The sequence below is a fragment of the Pteronotus mesoamericanus genome, unplaced genomic scaffold, assembly GCF_021234165.1.
Source record: "Pteronotus mesoamericanus isolate MK-2021 breed Mesoamerican mustached bat unplaced genomic scaffold, CSHL_Meso_final scaffold_705, whole genome shotgun sequence".
In the NCBI taxonomy this organism is placed as follows: Eukaryota; Metazoa; Chordata; class Mammalia; order Chiroptera; family Mormoopidae; genus Pteronotus; species Pteronotus mesoamericanus.
The window spans coordinates 13,519,057-13,539,794 of NW_026555326.1; the positions used below are offsets into that span (position 1 = coordinate 13,519,057).

The 20,738-nt window shown below is 53.1% G+C and overlaps 1 long non-coding RNA gene across 1 annotated transcript; it reads left to right on the forward strand.

Annotated features, from left to right (window-relative positions):
• Positions 1 to 3,043: 3,043 nt before the first annotated feature.
• On the forward strand, positions 3,044 to 18,582 carry LOC129062190 (uncharacterized). The gene is made up of 4 exons (XR_008528256.1): positions 3,044 to 3,248; positions 15,991 to 16,201; positions 17,494 to 17,686; positions 18,306 to 18,582. It is a non-coding gene; the product is annotated as an uncharacterized LOC129062190 (long non-coding RNA).
• Positions 18,583 to 20,738: the final 2,156 nt, after the last annotated feature.

Here is a 20,738-nt window from a genome sequence, read left to right on the forward strand (position 1 = left end):
ATTTTCTCAGTAGCCTCCCTCTCCACTCACAATTCACCTAGTTTTCATGATGACGAACTCAGACTTGCAGAAACACACTTTGTCTTAGGCATGTGTTAGATACCATAGATTTGAATATATATGAAATTGCCTCTGCCTTTAAGGGCTTGACTCATTTGCCACCTGAAGTAGTTTCTTTTTGGGAACTGAAGCAACATGGTATAATATACAAACCAATCCTGTGAACATGATGGTGGGCAGTTTTCAGCTTCTTTCATGCCTTATCACCCCGTCTCCATTGAAATAAAGACAGATGCCCTGCTCACCTTCTTCCTGAGCAGAAGTGGTGAGAGAGAGGTTGTCAGCTCCACCCAGACAAAACCAGTTACTTCATCAGGAATCTTGACAGAGAAGAGGATTTCGTGCAGATAGTACCAGGACAATTTAGATTAATATCCATTTTCTTTGGTGGGGACCTCCTTAAATTTGGACACTCCGCTTAGGCTAAGGTACCTGTGTAGAACCCAAAGCCATGGTAAGAGGCAGAGGGCTCTAGCTCTGTATTGAGCTACTTGGGAAAAGTTAGATATGTACCCATTTCTCTCCTGACCTTGGTTTTGAGGAAGTCCAGTTTAGTCTACTTGGGCCAATAGGTGTGGGAATGGGGGTGGGTCTCTGCTGGACAAGGAGACCTTTCCATCCTCCCCAACAAAAATAGAGCAATGGGTGAAAGAGAAAGTGGTTCATGCTGATCCCACCTGCCTCTTGCTGCACTGTCTGAATGGCACAAGCCAAGGTATGAGGCTGTGGAAATAAGGCTGGGCCCCACAGAGGGCAGGAGAATTGGTTGGGATTTGGTGATAGAGAAGAAAGGGGACAATGTCAGCTAGGAGGACAGCCAGCTCTTTCCCACAAGCTGGCCCCAGCCTTCCAGGCACTGGGTTAGGGGAGGAAGCAGCGGGCAGAAAGATTCACTTAAGCTGTTTTTAAGGGATTTTGTGGGAAGGTAAATGGGGAAATCTTCATAGGGGAAGTTGTTGGTATGTCTGGAGAAGTGTAGACCCTATTTAGGATTGCTGGAATGTCTAGAGATTATTTGGTATCCTATAAAGGGTTGTGAGGTGGTGTACTGAGAAATATTTGAGGATGTTTACAGGCACAAAGAGGAAAGGCAGAGGGGCTCATCGTTCCTCTGAGGCCTGGTATGGGGGATGCACTTACAGAATGCATTTAGCTGCATCCCAGTAGGGTAGATGTACCTGTGATAGTGTTTGGGGGGAAAGTTTCTGCTTTTCTATAACAGTGCTGGAGCAACAGGGGCCTCAGTACTCCTCCGGTATTCCAGTCTGAGCTGTAAGTGGTTGGGCAGGGGGACAAGAAGAAACAAAGTAAGGGGTAGACACTCATCTCTTTCTTTCCCTCCTCACCATTGGCCGCTGTACTCCCAGTTCTGGGAGTAACGGCCCTGAGAGCTGTGGAGGCTCACACTGGGGAAAAGCTTGCCAAGAGCAGCCCTGAGAATGTCCTAGACTGGGGACTCAGGCAGCCTGCTTCAGCTCCTTGCTGCTATTCTGGTAGGAAACACACGGTCCCTGGACTTTCCCCTATTTTGAAGTGTCCTCCACCTCACAATCATGCAGCAATTATTCAGACATTCTCCAATCTTTGAGGGATGCACCAAATGAAACCCAGTGGCCATTGGTTTGTATCTAACCAAGGCAAATGGCATTTAGGCTGGGCTTTGTCCTAGACTGTGCAGAGATGGGACTCGGGCAGATAAAACAATCTGGCCAGACCTGATGGCCAAACCAGGGACACGCTGGAGTGCACCCCTGTTGGTATAGTGCTCGAAGAGCCCTGGTTATGGGAACAGTCCATATTAAGCAGACAGACAGACTCCAGGTTTCTAAACCATAAGGGTTTTGTTGTTGTTGTTGTTGTTGTTTGTTTTTTAGAAAAGGGGCCAAGAAGTAGAGTCGTGGAGGGACAAGGGATTTGAACTGCTTCCTGGGGGGCACAGCAGCTCTGCTAGGTGATTGCCCCTGGCTGTCAGAGCTCTGCCAGGCCGCCAGGCCCTGAGAATCCGAATCCTGCCTGCACCGGCTTTGGCCACCCTGGGTTGGGACGCGGCTTTTCTCGGCTCTAATTCTCCTGGCCAGGTCGGGACAGCCAAGAACCTGAAACTTTGCTGGACAGTCTTTTTCCATTACCCCAGCTCTCCAGACGCGCGGAGACGGAACAGGGCTGGGGGCCCAGGGTTGATGGAGGAAGCCCTACGGAATAGGGGAAGGAAAGGAAGCCGCTAAAGAGGGCCCCCATGGATGAGTAGAAACCTGCGCGTGTTGCCTGGGCTAATGCCAGCTGGGATTCTCCTTCAGCCTCCCCCACCTGGAGCTCTGGGGCTGTGAATGGTTCGCGAGAGATCCAGTTTCTGCACGACAAAAAAAGGAGGCCCAGCTTCTTTCAGACTCCACGTCTCCCAGTAGGAGTCCCAAACTTCCAGAATCTTTCCCTCACTGTTTTGGGTTGAAAACCAGCAAGAAATGTTCCCTCCCACCCTAAAAGATTAGGATCACAGTCTGGGAGGAATCAGAACCCGAGAAGCACAAAGAATATCCTAATGACACGAGGCAGGTAGGGATAGTCTCCAATCCTTTAGTTGTCTTTTCCATCTCTGAGCCCTGATCCTGGTGCAATCAATATACCTAGGGCCAAAATAGAAAACGTAGGACCTACAAAAAGAGAGGTTGGGGATCAAAGCCACAAATGGTAATGGACTGGATGAAGATGGCAGGCGGGTGTGGGGGATGAGTGAGGCGGCAAGAGGCTGGGAATCAGCACACACAGTAGTCCTTCCCCACCCCGCCCCCCACCCATTCTCCGGGGGTGGGGTGCCCCAATTGCGCGCTTCAGCTCAAACGGGGAAGAGGAGGGGCGGAGCCAGAGGGGCAACAAGGTGGTGACGTCAGACTCGGCGAAGCCAATCAGAGGGTGGCCTAGGGAGGGAGCATGAAAGGATGAATGAAAAGTCCGGAGCCGGAGCTAGCCGGGGCCAGAGCGGCGGCAGAGGCTGAGGAGTGAGCTGGGGAGGTGAGACCCCCGCTCTCCCCTGCTCGCTGCTGCACAGCAGAGGCTGCGATTCGGGTGGGCGCCTCCGCCCTGGCCCTGCTGAGCCCTGGCACCCAGGACTCAGGGCCATGGAGCTCCGCGGGCGGGAAGGGCCCGAGAGGACAGCGTCTGAGAGCACGGATAGGCGCCTTGGGCTCGATGTAAGTGGCCTGGCCGGCTTAAGGCCCGAGGGGGCCGAGCGCCTCGGAATCCGGAGCGCCTGTGCGTCCGCCACGAGAGGCTGGCCGAGCCCCACCTCTTCCCGGGGTTCCCGGGACCTGCTGGACGATTCTCGTTCCTGATCGGAACTGTCGCCAACCCCTAGAGCACCTCTCGCCTGGAACCCCCGGCCATTTTCACTGCCCCGGGTGATTTTTGGAGCCGTATTTCTCTGGGGCGCCCTGCAGGGCCTGGGACTCGGCTCGCCTGCCCCGCCCGCCCTCCCTCCACTTTCCTCCCCGCACTCCATCTCTCGGGACCTGTCCCGAATCCCTTCTCGGGCAGGGTCCTCGCCCCTCGTTCCCTCCTGGAGAATCTTGTTTGGAAGTCTCCGGGCTGCCTTCCACCCCACCCCCGCCGGCTTCCCTCTCGCTGGGTGGCCGGGATTTCCCTGTCTCCTCCTGGGGTGCCTGCGGGGTTTTACCCCCGGGTTTCGCTGCCCGCTCCCTCGTAGTCGGCGGCGGGACCCAGCCCCTTCCGCTGCACGAACTCCGCTCCGCCTCCACCGCCTTCGCGAGTTGGGGGACTCGCTGGGGTCGGCCCCGCACCTCCCGCTAAGACCCCCTCGCAGAAAGGCTCGGCTGCCGGCGCGCCCTGGACCTTCCAGAGGGGGCGGGGGAGACCCGGTGATGCGGGGAGGCCTCACCCCCGCGCCGGCGGTCTCCCCGGGGGCTCGAAAGCCCGCGAGTCCCTGCTCCGCGGGACCGGCGGAGCTCCGGCTTCTGGTTCGAATGGGGAGCGGGAAACGCGGCGTTGGAAGCTTTGGGGGCCGGGGCGGTCCCCGGGCCTCGACGCCACCGGCCGTCACGCCCTTGTCGGTCTCTGTCGTGTCTGCATCCCCGTACCTCTGAGTCTTTCAGCCCCCGACTCCGTTTTTCTCTTCGCCCCCAACCTCCGTCCTTGCACCCTCACCGGCGGGCGACCCGGCGGCGGCGGCGGCGGCGGCGGCGCTGGCGGCGGCGGCCGAGAGGCGGCGTGGAAGAGGCGGCGGCGGCGGCCAGGAGGCGGGGTTGGTTGTTATCTTTGGTTATCTAGCTGTATGAGTGGTGTGGAGTCTTCATAAAGCTAGATAACCGAAAGTAAAAATAACCCCATACACTGCGCAGAGGGGCCCCGGGAAAGCGGTCGCAGGGGCGGGGGCGGCCTGAGCGAGCGCCGAGAGCCGCGGGGACCCACGCGCTGGAGGAGGCGGCAAGAGGACCCGGCGGCCCGCGAGCCGCGAGACCACACCGGTCCGGGCGACTGCCCGCCCTCCGCGCGGGTCGGAGTCGCTGTCCCATTTCCCGTTGTTAGCCAGGTGCAGTGACTTACCGCGCTGAGTTGGGAATCCAAAAAGGGGTCGGTGGCTCCCTCTCGGTCTGGGGCCTTTCCTGGCAGTCTGTGGATTGCGTCGCTGCTGGGGAAGCTGCTCCAAGGGAGGATCTGTTGACACCTAGTTGCGGGGTTACTCCGGACAGCACCGGGGCTCCTTGCCCAGGCCTCTCCCCTGGGCTGCGGTACAGCTTCTTGCAGGCAGGCGGTCCACGGCTATTGCAGCGGCGGGACCTGAGAGCGCTGCGAGGAGGTGACCTGAGAACCTTTGCTTTTGTGGCTCTCTGAGGCCATGTAGGTCTACCCAGCCTGGATGTGAGCTGAGTGGCAAAGTGAAGACAGGGCTAGAGGTACTTACTCGTTCAGGGTTTGCTCAGAGGGAGGACAGGGTGGCTGGAAAACATTTTTGCGGAGCCTGGATTCTGGGGCAAGGAGTGCAGAGTAGTTCCCTTGTTTTCGTATTCATTCCTCCTTGCAACCCAGGACCTGAGCCCTGCTGCCTTGAAAAGCTTCTCATGCCAGCTTTGTCTTCAATGACCAAAGGGGTTGAGTTGGGGTCTTTCAGGACACCCTACCTTCCCACTCTATTCTCCCTTTCTCTCCCTCTCTCATCTCCAAGAGCAAATGGCCTTAGAGGGCCCCAAACAAAGGAACTTGTAGCTTAGTATTTATGCTGCCCCCAAAAAGAAAAGAATTAGAGATTAAACAGGGCCATTCCTAAAAGAATCCATTTATCTGGCCTGACCTAAATATTTTAAGCAAAAGAGTTTAGGTGCAGTCAAGAGGAACATGGTCTACAGTCACTTGGTAAAATAAAAGTAAATGTGACCAAAGTAGAAGTCCACTCTGTGTTTTTTACCTCTCCTCGTCCCCACCCCATGCCCCTGGGCATCCCAGGACACAAGGCAGAGCAGTAGGGAGGAAAAAGAGGACAGGAGAACTGGAAAAAGTGACTTCATACAGACTCCAGTTTCCAGTGTAAATGTAAAAATCCCCCCCGCCCAGGAACTGACTTTATAGCTAAAAGATTATGATTCAATTATATATTATGTGGGAGAAATACTGGGGAATCCAAACTAAAACAATTGTTCTTCAGAGAGCCTAGAATACATATGTTTTCTTCCTTCAGAGGTGTAGAGGAAGGAGAAATTAAGGGCCTCTTGCTTTTTCAGCTGTTTGGAATTTTGGAGGTCTTGTTTTTTGAGGGAAGCAGTTGGAGGCAGGATTAGGGAGAAAGGGAGCATGTTTGGGGCAAGACTAGTAATCCTGAACACCACACCATACTTTCAGGTAAGAGTGAGCTGCCTACTTACCTGTCCTTGATCCTCCCAACACCGTGAGATAGCTGTTTTTTAACCCCATTTCACAGATGAGGAACCACAGACTCAAATGAGTTGCTATGTAATTTATTAGTTTAAAATTCAATGCTGTTTCCACTGCTTTCACTTGCCTGTAAGAGGACTGGAGAGGGAGCGGTGAGGAGACTGAAATGGGGATGAGCTGAGAAGGACGAGGAGGCGAGTCAGTGCCTCAGGGATGAAGGAGGGGCCACGCAGATGCGAGGCCTGGTTGGTGACCGTGGGCTGAAGGGAGTTGGCATCTGATGAGAAGTGCCAAGAAAAATAAGCCTTTTTTTCCCTTAAATTTCTCATGTCTCTGGTTGGAAATATGGACTCAGGATTGGCTGAGGCTCATCCACATGAAACTGAGAATCTGTATAATTAAGCACAATGGGTTTATGTTATGATCACTGTATCCCATTAGCACATTTGACCACAGAACCTCCAAAAGAGAAGAGATGGCCCAGGGGAACTGGCAGGTTGAGGGTTTACATTCTACAAAACCAGGGCTCCAGTGGCAAGGGGGAATAAAGGCCAGGAAGGGGTGGGGGTGAGGGTTTGTGTCTGCCTTGTGTGTGCCTGCAGGTGTATGGATGGGGCTGCCAGAATGGTGGGTGACTATGCTTGGGAGCTGTGTGTGGCTGCACGTGAATGTGGGACGCTCGGTGGTACGTGGTTTGGATGCGTGTGGTCCACGGTGGGCAGGAAGCTCTGCTGCGAGATAAGGGTGCCTGGCTATCCATGCAGGTGTAAATCCACTAGGGAACAGACACTCTGGGATTGGGTGGGGGGATTAACCAAACGTAGACATCACAATGACCCCACAGAGTCCTGCCTTCTGCCTCCCCCAACCTTTATCCAAAAGAGCACCTCTTCCAGTTAAACTTGAGATGAGAACTGATAGAACGGGGTGCAAGCAAGCTGGTTTCAAACGGGTCTCACCAGTTACCAGTTAGGAAATTTCTTCCTTTGTATCATTTCTGTCTGGGTCCAAGAATTTTTAGTTCTATTCCTCAGATCTTGCGATATCCATCTATTCCTACTGGAAACCAAATTCTAAGCTGGGTTTGTTTTTTTAAATATTTTATTTATTTTTAGAGGGAGAAAGTAAGGGAGAGGAACATCGATGTGCAAGAGATACATTAATTTGTTGCCTCTCGCACACCCCCAACTGGGGACCTGGCTTGCAACCCAGGCATCTGCCCTGACTGGGAATCAAACCGGCCACCCTCCCATTCACAAGCCAGTACTCAATCCACTGAGCCACACCTGCCAGGGCTAAGCTGGTTTCTTTATCTATTTCTGTCCTCAGCCCTTCGTCCCAAAACCCTTTATTGAATTCTGAGTCCAGGAGTTCAAAGGTAATTTCTTCCTAAGTATCTGACTCAAGTTTTTCATTATCACTCATACGCTCATCCTGAGACAAATTTTTCCTAATTCTAGGCATTGAAAGTCTTGTTGAAATGTTCTTCCACAATCATCACAATCAGCAAGCCTGGACGGACAGAAATAGAAAGAGCAAATGTGACTGACCCTAGGTCTGTCTTCTGGGGCCATAACTTAGGCAGATCTCGGAACCTCAGCCTGGATGTTTATACATACTTGGGTTGATACATGGAACACAAAAAGAATTCTATATGGGAGACCCTATAATATGCTATAATACCCATGGGTGGAGAGTACTTCTTAGATTGTAGAACCATTAAAGGCTACAGTTTGGAACGAGTCTTTGAAAGCATGTAATTGATCTCAGAATGCAAAAAGGACATCTCTGGCATATTCTTGACTGAGAAGCTCGAAGCATTTAAATTTGAGGAAGTTTCTCCTGCTTTTATAGCTTTGGGAGTCAAGGAAAGATTCCTGGGACCTGGATAGGCAGTGTCTAAAGCCTGGGGAGAGGACAAACAGTCCTTGGGAAACCTGTTAAGGGAAGAGGCTGGAGTTCATATGGCAGAATGGCCACTGTGTTTTTCTCCTTAATGGATCTTACCATTTGTTGTAAGAGAGCTTATGATTGGTAAACTGACTTATGTAGATAGAGAGATAAGGCGTGTGCAAATGACAATTCCAAGTTTATTCCATTAAGCTTCTACAGTTACTAAAAACACAGTTTATTAAATTAAACCTAAGACCAGTTAGGTAGTAGATATAATTAACAAACCAAACAAAGACCTGCCCATCAGCATGCAGACTTTTCTTCCATGCAGAGTGACTTGACAAAGGGGTGTTTTCTCTCCTCTTTACTCCCAGCCCCTACCTCTCCAACCCCCAACTGGATTCCCAGGATCGGTAAGCCACCAGAAAACACCAGCCCCTCTGCATTCTCCATCTGGAAATCCTTCCTGAAGTTTGCACTTGCCGAAGTTTGCACTTGCCAAAGTTTGGGAGTTGGAATACTGATATTTATTTCTTCACCTTCTTCCTAACCTGATTGACATTTTCACCTTCTTTCCTTTGCTTTTGAGACCTCAGAGATATTGGGGTGTTATAGCACTTTCTCATCCAGAAGCAGGGTATGGCAGCTTCCCTAGGAGGTAAGTAATTTTAGGTTAATGTTTTAAAAATCATTGGAAGGAAAGAGGAGACAAAACTATAAAAACATTCTTGGAGCTTTGAGTGGAATGAGAAGCAAGGTTATGGACGGTAAAGGAAAATGGGTATGTATTAAGATAGGAGAGAGATGAGAGAAAAGGGGAGCCCTTCCTTGCTACCCAGGCTCTCCCAGGACTGAGTGATACCCCCCTCCTCCTGCCCTAATCCCCCATTAAGGCTGCACTGAGTTTGTTATGACAGCAGCTGAAGGAAGCTGAATTGCTGTTTGCTGTGCCTGCTAATTGAGCTAAAGGGTTGGAATCTGGACACTGAAAAAGACCATTGTTGCTGTTTACCTTCCACAACTGCCTCCCTGGGGACCTTCTGGGTGAAGGGGAGCAGCACGCCCTCAGGGTCATCGCACCCATTCCCTGACTCTGCAGTTCATCTCGTTTCCTTGGGGTGGTTGAGTTTTCACAGCACAGAAAAGACAACCCCATCCCCTGAGTTGGTCGCCAGGCCAGCCCCAGTCCAATAGGAGCTCCAGGAGAGGAGTCACATGCTTGTTCTCTTCCCTGTTCATTCTCTTCCTCAGAGGCCCTAGCTTTGCCTTTTCCTCCACCTGATCAGGATTAATTCCTGCACTTTCTAATTTTGCTTTCTACCAAGACAGTGATTCTCAACTTGATTATGTGCTAAAGTCACCTGAGAAGCTTTTAAAAAAAAAATACTGATATTTGGGCCCAGCTCAAGACCAAATGAAATCAGAGTATCTGGGAATGAGACTGAGGTCTCGGTACCATTTAAAAGTTTCCTCAGTGTTTCTAATATGCAGCTAGGTTAAGAACCATTGATATAGGCTTATCTCTTTGCCTGGGACACACACACACACTCACACTCACGTCCTTTCCTATCTTCCCTCCCTTTCCTCCCAAGCTTCTGATATCTATCATACTATCAGGCAGATGGTGTATCTCCACCTGTGTATATTCCTCATCTTGATTATCAAATTCCTTTTGGAAGTCTTAGAATTTAGGATAGAGTTTAGAGGTCTGTACCCTGTCAGCTACCTCAACCTGAACTCTTCCTCAAAGGCAGAAGCTATGACCTCATCTCCCGTGAATTTCTAAACATGATCCAGATGAGGACTGAACTAGTATTGGACAAGTCAATCATTAGGGATGAAGGGGTAGGAGCTTCAGAGTTTCTATGACTTTTGTGCTCTTCCTCCTCAAAAGTAGTATTGGCAAGTTGGAGATCTTCAGAGAGGAGAAACTTTTTTCAAGAACACATCTGCTCCTTTCCTTACTCTTTCCAAATGTTTCTGCTCCTTCTCTTCCCTTTAGCTTTTCGCCTGGGGAGGGTAGGTGCCCAGCCACTCTCCCACCGCCTTCCGTCCACTCGTGCGCCGAGCCTCCTCCAGCACCACGGACAGCTCCCGGCGGTGCGTGAGAGGCTGCGCTGACCCCCGTTGAGAGAGTTAGGAGGGGGCCCTCCTGTCTGCGCGGGCAGATGTCAAAGACTCCAGCTTTTTGGTCGGTGGGAGTTCTTTGCAGGCAAATGTGGAGTCTCAGGGAGAGGAAAAGGCTGAGCGCAGTTGGCATTCCATCTCCAGGAAATTGGGTTTGTCCACGTTAGGGAATCTGAATGTGTGGGGTTGCTCCAGTAGCAAAAAGGATGAAGGTTAGATTTCAGGAAGGATTTAACTTAAATTCATGTAAGGTACAGAGTGAACGGATCAGGTAGAGCTAAAATGAGCTTTAGCTGTCATCAGCCCTATATCCCTCATTTTATAGATCCAAAGAGAGTGGAAAAGATGTGGCCAATGTCACTCTTCTGGTTAGTGGAAATGCCAACCCTTGCCAATCCAGGCTCCTAAAGTCCAGCCTGGCTCGCCTATTTTGTCTGATGCTTCCTTTGGAGTCTCCCTGCCTGAGTTGGAGGTAGCTGGCCTAAAGCTGGTAGAGGGAGTTCACAGGTTGTCCCCCTATAAAAAGGAAAGGATGCACATCTGGGTGTATGAGATGTCTACAGGTCCACACAAGCCAGGAAGGGGTGCAACTGACTGCTGTCTCTGTTTGAGGGGCTTGGAGGGAGAAGCACAGGGGAAGGCGTACCTAGCAGTAGCTGGCAAGCCCGTGGGAAAAAGGCACGGGGCAGCCATCTGCCAGGGCACAGAGGCCAGCGGACGGCCACAAGGAGTCTCCAGAGGCCAGCAAGAGTCATGCAAACTGGAACAAGGCCTGGGAAAGGCCCTTCTGTGTGCCCCGGCCTGCTCCCCCAACATAGTGAGCCTACAAACAAAGGGGCCATTCTCTCTAGGATTTGATGGCGCCATCTCCGACTGGCAGTGCCAGGTGGTGGGGGCATCAGGGGGTGTCAATCTATTATCTCGCCCCCCCACTCCTAGGTCCTCTGGGGCTGGATGTTGGGGAGGTGGGTGTTCCATGCTATGTTGCCATGGCAACCACTCCAACCCCCCCGCCCCCCCTTTTTAAAGCACACAGAGAGACAGCTTTCACCCTCTGCACTCCCAGGAAGAACCTGGGTCTGGTTGGGAACCTTCCCTTGGGAATCCTCTTTCTGATGCAGAAGCCATCGTGTGCAGAAGCATCACCCTCTTTTCAGCACCCGGAGCTGAAGGTTGGGAAGCGGGTGCATCCAGAGTCTCTGGGCAAGGCTGTGCCAGTGAACACAAGTCCCTTGTACTTAACTCTCTCTCCTCCCAAGCTCTCTCCGTCCTTTACCTATAGCCAACGCCGTCCTGAGCCTTCTCAGACGAAGCGATGGGGCCTTGACCTGTGCTTAGAAGTGATACTCCTACCTCCAGGCTGTGGGAACGAAGAAGATAGGGTCATTCCTGCCACCCTCCATCTGCACCCCTGCGCCATTACTCATTAGGCATTCTGCCTCCTCCTTCCGCTCGTTAAGCCTGATTTGCATAGATTTGCATAATACAACTCATTTGCATTCCAGGAGGCTGGTGGTAGGAGCCAGGAAAAAGGGGGAGGGAGGTGGAAAAGAGAGAAAAGGGGAGAGATTTTGTTTTCATCAAAGTGTGTGTGTAGTGGGGGGAGGTGGCAGGAAGAGGGCAGAAATAAAAACTCACACTACTTTCTTTCTTCCCTTCTGCCCTCCCTCCGTAAGCTGGACTCGAATGCCAAAGAGAGATGCCAAGGCGCCGGCTTTTCTGTCCCTTTTTGTCTTGCTTCCCCTGGCCTTGCCTCTCCAGCTTGGCCCCCCACCTTGTTGGGCCGGGGCAGGAGGCGCGGCTGCGGGGGCGGCCGCCATCTTAGGGGCCGGCGCGGGCAGGTGCCCCGCGGGCAAGTGCGCGCTGAGCGCCCCGCGGCCGGTGCACACGGAGGGGGGGGGAGGTGAGGTGGCAGGAAGGACACTCCGGTTGATGGGGAACATTGCTGAGTCTTGCCATGAGTGGGACTGGGGAGAGAGGAGAGGGAGTGAAGAAAGGAGGGAGAGGTGGGGACTGGCACCGGCGAGGAGGTTGCGGACCTCACTCGGGAAGGGGCAGGGGTGCTGGAAAGACCTTTGGCACCGGGTGTGGTTCCGGACCACCGGTGGTCAGAGGACTGGGAGGGCTGTGGGTGGTGGAAAAAAATACTGGAGGACTCAAAGCTGGAAGTATCGGCAGGAGGAGAGAGTAAGGTGTGGACACACAGACCTCCTGCCACTTTGAGGGTCCTCTGGGGCCTGTGAAGAGCTGCTGTGTCCTTGGAGTGAAGCGCCAAGTCTTCCCCCCTCAGCCCGGCAGCCTGGCTTCTGCCTTCCTGACTCTGGTGAAACTGCTCCCTCTTGGGCCACTCACAGCCCCCTCAGCTGGACCCCACGGCCCTCGCTCTGGCCTGGTGACCTCTGTGGAGCGTTTCACACTGATATCCAGTCTGTGTTCTCCTTTGGCCTTTAGTTCTCTTATATCCCTGATTATTCTTTATGTCCTATCCATCCAGTCCTCTGGGTCAACCAGTTCTCCGGCCAAAAATGTTCCCCAAGGTGCAGCTATGAGCTTTTTTCCCTCCCTCTTTCTTCTCCCTTTCATTCAGTTTTATCACTTTGTCCTCATTCCTGAAGCCTTCCTGGAGGGGGCCTTTTAAAGGATAAATGATAAAAGCTAAAGGGAACAAGAGGTAAGCAGAGGATTGCCAGTCTAAGGAGTTTTAGGACATGGGTAGTGGAGAGCAGATAGCATACTTGAAGGCAAGGAGCTAGCGTGTCCAGCAAAGGGAGCCTGGGCGAGCACGAGGTAGGAAGTGGCGGCGGGAGTTTGGTTATCAGAGCCTACGTGCTCCACCAGGGGGCTGGAATCAGTGGGTCTACTGGGAAACAGTTGACATACTCAGAGATGCTGGGTGCAGGGTGTGGTGGGAGGGCAGCACAAACCACTCCCGGGAGGAACAAGGACGGCCCTAACTAGCTGCCCACTGAGCCCAACGCCCAACCAGATACTTCACTGGCTCTCAGCTAGTGCCGAATCAATGACGAAACATACAAAAAGCCTGGCAACTACTTGGGGAGAAGCTTCTGCATCTCCCCGACCAGAATGCCCCCTCACGCATACACACATACACATGCACGGACATGCGCACACAGTGGCCTTGCAGGTGCTCTTTGAGGGGGGATGTGGAGAAGCCAAGATTGGTCGCCAACACAATGAACGCCTTGAGGTCGGGACAGGAGATGGGCCGCTGGGGACTGGAGTAAAGAACAGAGAAGTAGGTTCAGTCCTGAAAACCTCTGGAAGAGGAAGTGACAGATGTGGGCCAGGGTATCCAGGGATGGCCCAAGGCTCTAGGGGGATTCTTCTAGAAAAAGGGGTGAGAAGTTGGAGAGACAGCTGAGGAGAGGATGATTGGCCACGTTGCTGGGCACTGGGGTGGAATGTAAGTAGGAGGTGCTGGCTACGCCCCCTCCCCCAGGCCCAGCCTCTGCACAAAGACCTCTCTGTGAGTGGCCATGGCAGTGGCCCTGTCAGGTGAGGGGGCTTAGCTCCCAGGGGGCCCGTTGAGGGGACTGGAGGAGGGAAGGCCTGAAGGTTGGCTTCAAGCTTTAACCAGGTCCAGGAAGGAAAAAAAAGCCACGACCCAGCCGGGGTCTCACAGGCATGGTGGAGCCGTTCCCAGGACAGGCTCCTTTTCGTGGTCCAGTTAGAACCTACAGGTCCCCAAGCACGAAGGCTCTGCCGGCCACCTTCTCATTTCTTCCCAGCTGTAACTCCAAGTCCGCCGGCCTTCTCAGCCTCCCTTCCCCAGCCCGCTTGTCCCCTCCCTGCTTCCGAGGCCGTCTGCACCCGGAGTCTCTCACCGAAGGCGTAGGGACTGTGTCAGTCCCCCGTCATCTCCTGTGCGGGCTTCTCCCTCCTGAGAGGGCTGTGTTGGGAGGGCGGAAAGACAAGAGTAACCAGAGCTAAAAAGGAGTCCGCAGGCCCCCTTGGTTTCCACACTCAATCTCGTCCCCGACAAAGAGGCTGTTCCGCTGTCTGGCCTATGTCACTGACTGCTAGTCTGAAGTGTGGATAAAAAGGCCTTCTCCCCTACCTCCAACTCCTTGTATGCACTGTCCCTTCTAATAAATGTATTTTGTTTTTTTAAATTTATTTATTTTTTCAAATACATTTGTCTCTGCCTACCTAATAAATGTTTGTGTTGGTGGCCCTGGAATCAGTAGAATGACAGCAGACACAATCTCAGCTTGCAGGTCGCTCACAGGTTTGACAGAGGGTCTCTGTCCAAAGGAAGGATAACAAAAACAAGGAGGTTGTTTGTTTTTCTTTTTAATCCTCATCCGAGGATATGTTTTATTGATTTTAGAGAAGACGGGGGAAAGAAAGAAAGAGAAACATAGATGTGAAACATGAATTGGTTGACTCCCGTGACCGGGGAAGAACCAGCAACCTCTTTGGTGTATGGGGGTGACGCACCAACCAGCTGACCCGCCCAGCCAGGGCGAGGGGGTTTTGCTTTTTGAGTCAAATCAGACAGACTGGCCAGGGTACAAATTCTGGCTTTCCTCCCTTACGATTGGGTGACCTTAGACATATCGCCTGATATTACTAATTTCCTCCCATGGTTCCCTTTAGGGCCAAATGGGCGGGAGTAAATGAGAGTGTTTTGTCAAGTTGTGTGCAGATGTCCAGTGTTAATTTTAAATGCTAAGGGACACAAAGGGGGCCCCAACAGGGGCGAGAAGGCCATCGGGGAAGACTTCCAGGGTTTAGGAATGAGGGCGGCGGCGGCTGGGGAGGAGAGCGAAGGGACTCGGTGTGGCTCATGATGAAGGCTGTCTGAGGAGCATTGTTGGGCCCCGTGGGCTGCTCAAGCCTTTTAGCATCTTGCTGAGACTGGTTTGGGAGGCACTTTTTTAACAACGAGGTGGTAGACTCCTTGGCCACAGCTTCTTTCATCCTCAGGAAGAACTTCTCACTGGCCCTGTGTAAATACTGCCCAGCAATCCCAGAAGGGAGGAAAGGGGAAGTGAAACTCAGTTTCCTCCACTGGCCTAACCCACTCTGCTCTCTCCCTGCAGCCCGCCTCTTAGTTCTCCAGAGAGAAAACGAGCCAGACATTGTGGCCGCCACTGCGTATGTGCAACATGGTACTCCGAGCCTGTCGCTCAGGGGCCTCTCATGTCGCTGATCTTATGGCACCTCAGTATAGCTCAGGAGTGAGCTAAGTTCAGACTTATTTAGATCCCTCAGCCCAGGGTCCAGGGAGACTTCACACAGGAGGGGGCTTTTGTCTCTAAATGGTCATTCTTTATGGTACACGCAAGAGTCAGGAGGAAGATTGGTTTTGGCATCATCCCCCACAGATAGCAGTGGAGCCTTTAGTTCTGGAGGGAAAGAACAGGCGGAGGCTGGCATATGGAGGGAGAGCCCTGGGTACAGGGGGCATGAGCTTCACCCGGCTGCGCTGTCTTCTGGGTTCATCCATCTGGCACCAGCTGGCTTCCTGCCGCTGCCTTGCAACCAACCAGACTCCTGCTGTTGCCATGGCAATTGTCTGCCATGTTGTACTCAGGGCGCTACATCGTATCTGGGTTTTCCCATGGGTTCCTGGAGGATGGGAGATCGGTCTCCAAGGATTTATCTCTTCCTCCTGATATCGATCCAATAAAAATCCATATTAATATATTATTTTTTAAAACAGCCCAAATGGAGACTTACTCTGTGTCAGGTTCTGTGCTAAATACTCCTGCCCTGGCTGGCGTGGCTCAGAGGAGCGAGTGCCAGCCTGTGAACTGAACGGTTGCCCGTTTGATCCCTGATCTGGGCACAGGGCTGGGTTGGGGGCTGGATTCCTAGTTGGGGGCGTGTGAGAGATTCTCTTCCCCTCTCTCTCCCTTCCCTGCTCTCTAAAAATAAAACCTTTTAAAAAAGTACTCCCTATATGTTATTTAATATGGCTAAGAAAATAATAATGAGATAAAATTTAAGAGGTTCCCACATAATTTCCAGTTTCTATGACAGACTTTTCCTCTTTCCAACCAGGAAACTCCATGATCTTGTTTATGCCCATCTTGGGAAGTCCTCCCCAATGTCTAACCAAGACCTGTACTGCTGAAGCATCAGTTCTTTGACCCTTGGCTTGACATGACTAATTTGAGAAGGAAAGAAGAAACTGCCACCCAGCTTTGGTCACTAGTTTGGGCTTCCTGAACACCAGGTGTTGAGATTGGGAAACTGAGACTTGGCTAGCTTGGTGAGAGGTCCAAGTGCCCCTTAAAGACTTGGGAGCCCCAGGTCTAAAACCTTTTGTTGAGAGAGGGGGAGCCAGTGTCACCAAATGCTTGGAAATGCCCCTCTCTTGCTCTCACTCTCACCCAAAGAAAGAGGCGAACGCCAGAGGCCCTTGGAAAGTGGCAGCCGCCCAGGGTTTAGGGGCGTGGGGAGCCTTCGGAAGGCGCACTCTCCCCTCTCACTAGTGTGAGGCTCCAACAGCGTCTCTGAGAAATCCTGGAATGGTGAAAATTTGTCCTCCCTCTGGACTCAAGCAGAAGGTAGAGAGAATGGTCACCTTGACCTAGAGGGGCATCTACACGGGACACTAAGCAGGGCCGGCTTTGCTAAGGGAATCTGGAATGAGGAGCAGGTGGAGAAAAAAAGGCCATTCTCAAGTGAGGAGGAGAGGGCTGGGGATAATTTATGACATCATTGTTCCCCACCCCACTTTCTCAGCCCCCACCTTCTTCCCAGACCCCTGCTACTGTACCGTTGCTAGGAGACGCTGTCCCTGTCTGGGGCTGGGTGGGTGGAACAGGTGGAGATGGCTCCATCTGGACTCCTCCTCCCCCGCCCAGGGGAGGGCCCTGCATAGACCTTCGTCCATTGCCCTTTCTCAAGCCCTGACAGACACCAGTCTCTTCTGCTGTTCCCCTCAATCCAGGCTGAGGATCTGGAGCAAAGAGTGGGGAAGGGAGCTGTGGAGGGAGAGGCAGACAGACCTAGTTGGGACGCTGAGGGGTAACTGGCTTGGCTCAGGGCCTCTGGGAGCAGTCCAGGCCCAGAAGAGGGCCAGGAGTCAGGGGCACAGGCTCGAAGAAGCCCAGGTTTGAGGGAGACCAAAGCCTTACCTATGGGGAGTTTCCAGTATGATGAGTGAGGCAGACCTCCCATCCCCATCCCTCCATAGTATGGCCAAAGTCAAGGTTCAGGATCTAACAAAGACAGAGTTAGGGGCGAGGGGGATGGAGTAGAGGAAGGAGGAGGTGAGGCAGGGAGGAGGGAAGTAAGTTTAGAAAGTCAGAGTCTGGGTAGGGGGAAGGTGGCAGATCTGAGCAGAGGTGGACAGTGTAGGGGCTCAGAACACCCCTCTTCTGAAATCTCTTCTCAAATTTTAAAGCTCTTAGAGAAGTCAGCTCAGGTGAACTGTGGGGGCTTCCAGAGCTGCTGGCTCCCAACCCCAGGTGGAGCAGGAAAGGAATTATTTGCCCACAGCATTGATTCTGGCCCAACTTCTGTGCAGCCTCTACTGATCTTATACTTCTGTCCTAGGCACAGCACCTCTGCACCCCACAAAGGAAGGGGCTGACGTTGATGAGACACCCACTTGCTTGTGTAAGGCCATTCTTAGCTGTTATCTTGGTTGATCTTCCAAAAGTCTTGAAAACTGGGAGATATTGTCCCTACTTTACAAAAGTGGAATCAGAGCCCCAAGGAAGACATGTTGGCCAGTGTCACAGGACTAGTAAGTTGGGCTGGGCTTCAAATGGGGCTTTGTGGCTCCCAAAGCATATGCTCTTTCCCTCCCCTGCTGTGCTGACTTCTAGCAGAACATGCTCCAAACACAATGGGAGGGAGCAGATAGGCAGGGGATCTTCTGGATAAGTTCTTGGCGCGGGGTGGCGGGGGAGGGGGGAAGGAGGCCATGCTTCTTAGGCGCAGGGGTGAAGTCTGAGGGACGCTAAAAGCACGCCTTGCAGACTGAAGACGGGACGGAGAGAGAGGCCACAGGGGCCATGCAAGTCACCCCAGCCCTCCCAGGCTGGTCCCTGGCCAAGGGAAGCATGCCTTCTGCCTTCCTGGAGCAAGTCCCTCAGGCCTCCACCTGTTCTCTCACCTGCTTGCCGTCTGAATCCCCACCCTGGGCACTCCCTGTGCCCTATGGCCCCGGGGAGAGCACCCAGAAGAGGCACGTGGAGTCCGCCACTGTCGTGGCAGCCCCTCGGTTGAGGGAGCCTCCCAACCTCTTCTCTTTCCTGATGGAAGGGAAGCCCTTCCAGGGCCACTGGGCATTCTCCCTGGGAGTTTGTCCTCTGTCTCCTGTTAAGGTCTCCATCCAAAAAGAACCTTTTTTCTCTTTTCAGCCAAAAAACAAAAACAAAAACAAAAAACCAGTTAGCCTGATTCCCTCCAAGAAGCCTCCCTGGATTGACTGAAAGATGAGGCTAAACTTTAACAAGTTGACTGCCTCCTCCAAGAAGCCGGTGAGCAGGATGAAAGAGGGGAGGCCCCAGCCTCCAGCCTGGACAGCTGACTACATCTGGGGCCGCCTGGGATAAGAATTGGCTTCATCATTGCTCCAGTCCCATCCCATCCTGGTTTTTCCTGTGTTGTCTGAGCTGAGATTCCTCTGAGATGGAAGTCCCATGTCCTGTCTAATAAAGACTCTCGACTACTGAACAACAGTACTAGTGGTAGTGGATGTGCCTGCACAGGGCTGGGAAGGGAGGGACTGAATGAGAGGAGGGCAATCTTACCTGCCTCCCGCCCCCGCCACCAAGAAACCAATGCTAGAAGTCACCATTGCCACAAAAGGGGGAAGCCTCATTAAGACAGAGCTCCCACAGTGGGGGCAGGGCTCCTTCCAGCTCAGCCACCCGAAGGCTCCTGGGAATGCCACCCATGACTTGTCAGTCCCAGCTCAAAGCAATAGGCTGATGCTCCCAGCTGAGAAGGCTCCTCAGTATCATCCCAAGAAGTAAGAGAATGGGAGAGGTGGGTTGCTTCCCCAGAGTGCCTGTGTGGGAGGTCACTGGGTGGGTGGGCCTCTGTCTCCTCCTCAAAGGGACCCCTTCCTCAGAAATTCAAACCCAGGATGAACAGACCAGAGAGAGAGAGTGCCCCTGTGCCACAAGACCACCCGCTCCTGCTTCCTCCCCCAGGAGCAACAAAAGGGAGTGAATATGGCTAGCAAGAGGAATTCAGCTTAGAGAGCAGGTATGACTTCCCAGTAAGATCTTGGGAGGGAAGCTGAGGGGCAGGGGAACCACAGCAAGAAGGACCTGGGACTATGCTCTCGGCCCCATTCCCCCCATAACATGTCTGTCTCTGACGCAGTCCTCCAAAAGATAGGCCCCCTCACTCTCGAGCTGGAAAGTGTGAGCAGCGTCCAGATTGCCAGCACATTTTAAGTTCTCCACCATCCTCTAAAAAGTCCTTCCTCTCATCTAACCACAATCTCTCCACGGAACTATAGTCTGAATCCTTGGATTTTTCTAAATAAAAAAGATTATAAAGATACACACGGAACAATTCTAACAGCACAAAAGGGAAAGTATGTCTCCTTCCCATCTCTGTCTCCAGCCACTCACCTCCTGTCCCAAGGGGCAACCACGGGCACCTGTATCTCCCCAGAGATACTCCACATGCATTCGAACACCTGTCAACACTCCCATTTAAACACTGATCACAGCTTTTTAGCCCCTAGACCAGAACTCCTAGTCTGGGGTCAAGGTAAACCTCAGGGGATCCTTGCATCCGCTGAGACTGCATACAGAATGCTGGGCCCTGTTACTGGGCAGGAGGCTCACATTAAGAGCCCCCTAGGCGGTCTGGCCCTGCTCCTCCTTTTACAGGGGAAATGAGGTCAGGGCCGGGGAGGGCTGCATCCAGGGTACTCAGCTGAGCGGAGACCTGTCAGAAGAGGACTCCCTGGCTCCCTCAACCTACATGTCAAGGAGTTCCAAGGTCCCCCACAAGGACGGTATCTAGGAGGGCTGATGGAGGCCTAGGAAGCAGGCAGGAAGAGGCAGTTCCATTTGTATCAATTTGGCACACTTCAGGGGCTGAGTCCTCGGCGCCCAGGCCCAGGGGAACGTCTCTGGTGTTCCCAGCCCTCCTCTCAGGGCCTTCCTGCTGCCCAGCCTGGTGAGGACCCACTGCAGGGCCCTCCTTACCCCTGCACCTTGGCCCCTGGGGAGGAGGGGTGAATGGAGACAGGGTGTGGTCTGGGTTCAGCACGAGGAAAGTTGCCCGGGACCACCCTCTCCCATCCCCGGCTTTTGCTCGGACCCCAGAGCCCAAGCATCAGCCTGGCAGCGGCGCCTGGGGCCAGCTGTCTGCCTCCCCCAGTGGCCTCCTTCTGACGTGGGGAGTCAGAGCAGGCATGCGGCGCTGGAAGATCGGAGTGCAGGGAAGAAAAGCAGGGCACCTGCGACAGCAGGTGGAAGAGGAGGGACAGAGGCTGGGCTGCCTTTGGAAACAGAAAGACCCAGACCCAGACTGGGGCAGTGGGGTTTGGAGGGACCCGTCTCTCGACAGGAATGCCAGGACTGGGATAGGAGGGTCCCGGAGGGACACCTCAGAATGTGCTCTCCAATCCTACTGAGCCTATGCAGATGAAACTGCCTGTGGGTAAATGAGACTGTCTGTATGCAGATGAGGAGAGAGGGCATTCCCTTCTCAGAGTTACCATAGAGCCCACCTCCACCCCATTCCCCGGGGCCCCAGAGGCAGGGCTACGTGGGAAGAGGCCAGGCCTGGGGAGGGGCAACTGGCAGTGGTTAGACTTCCGGAAG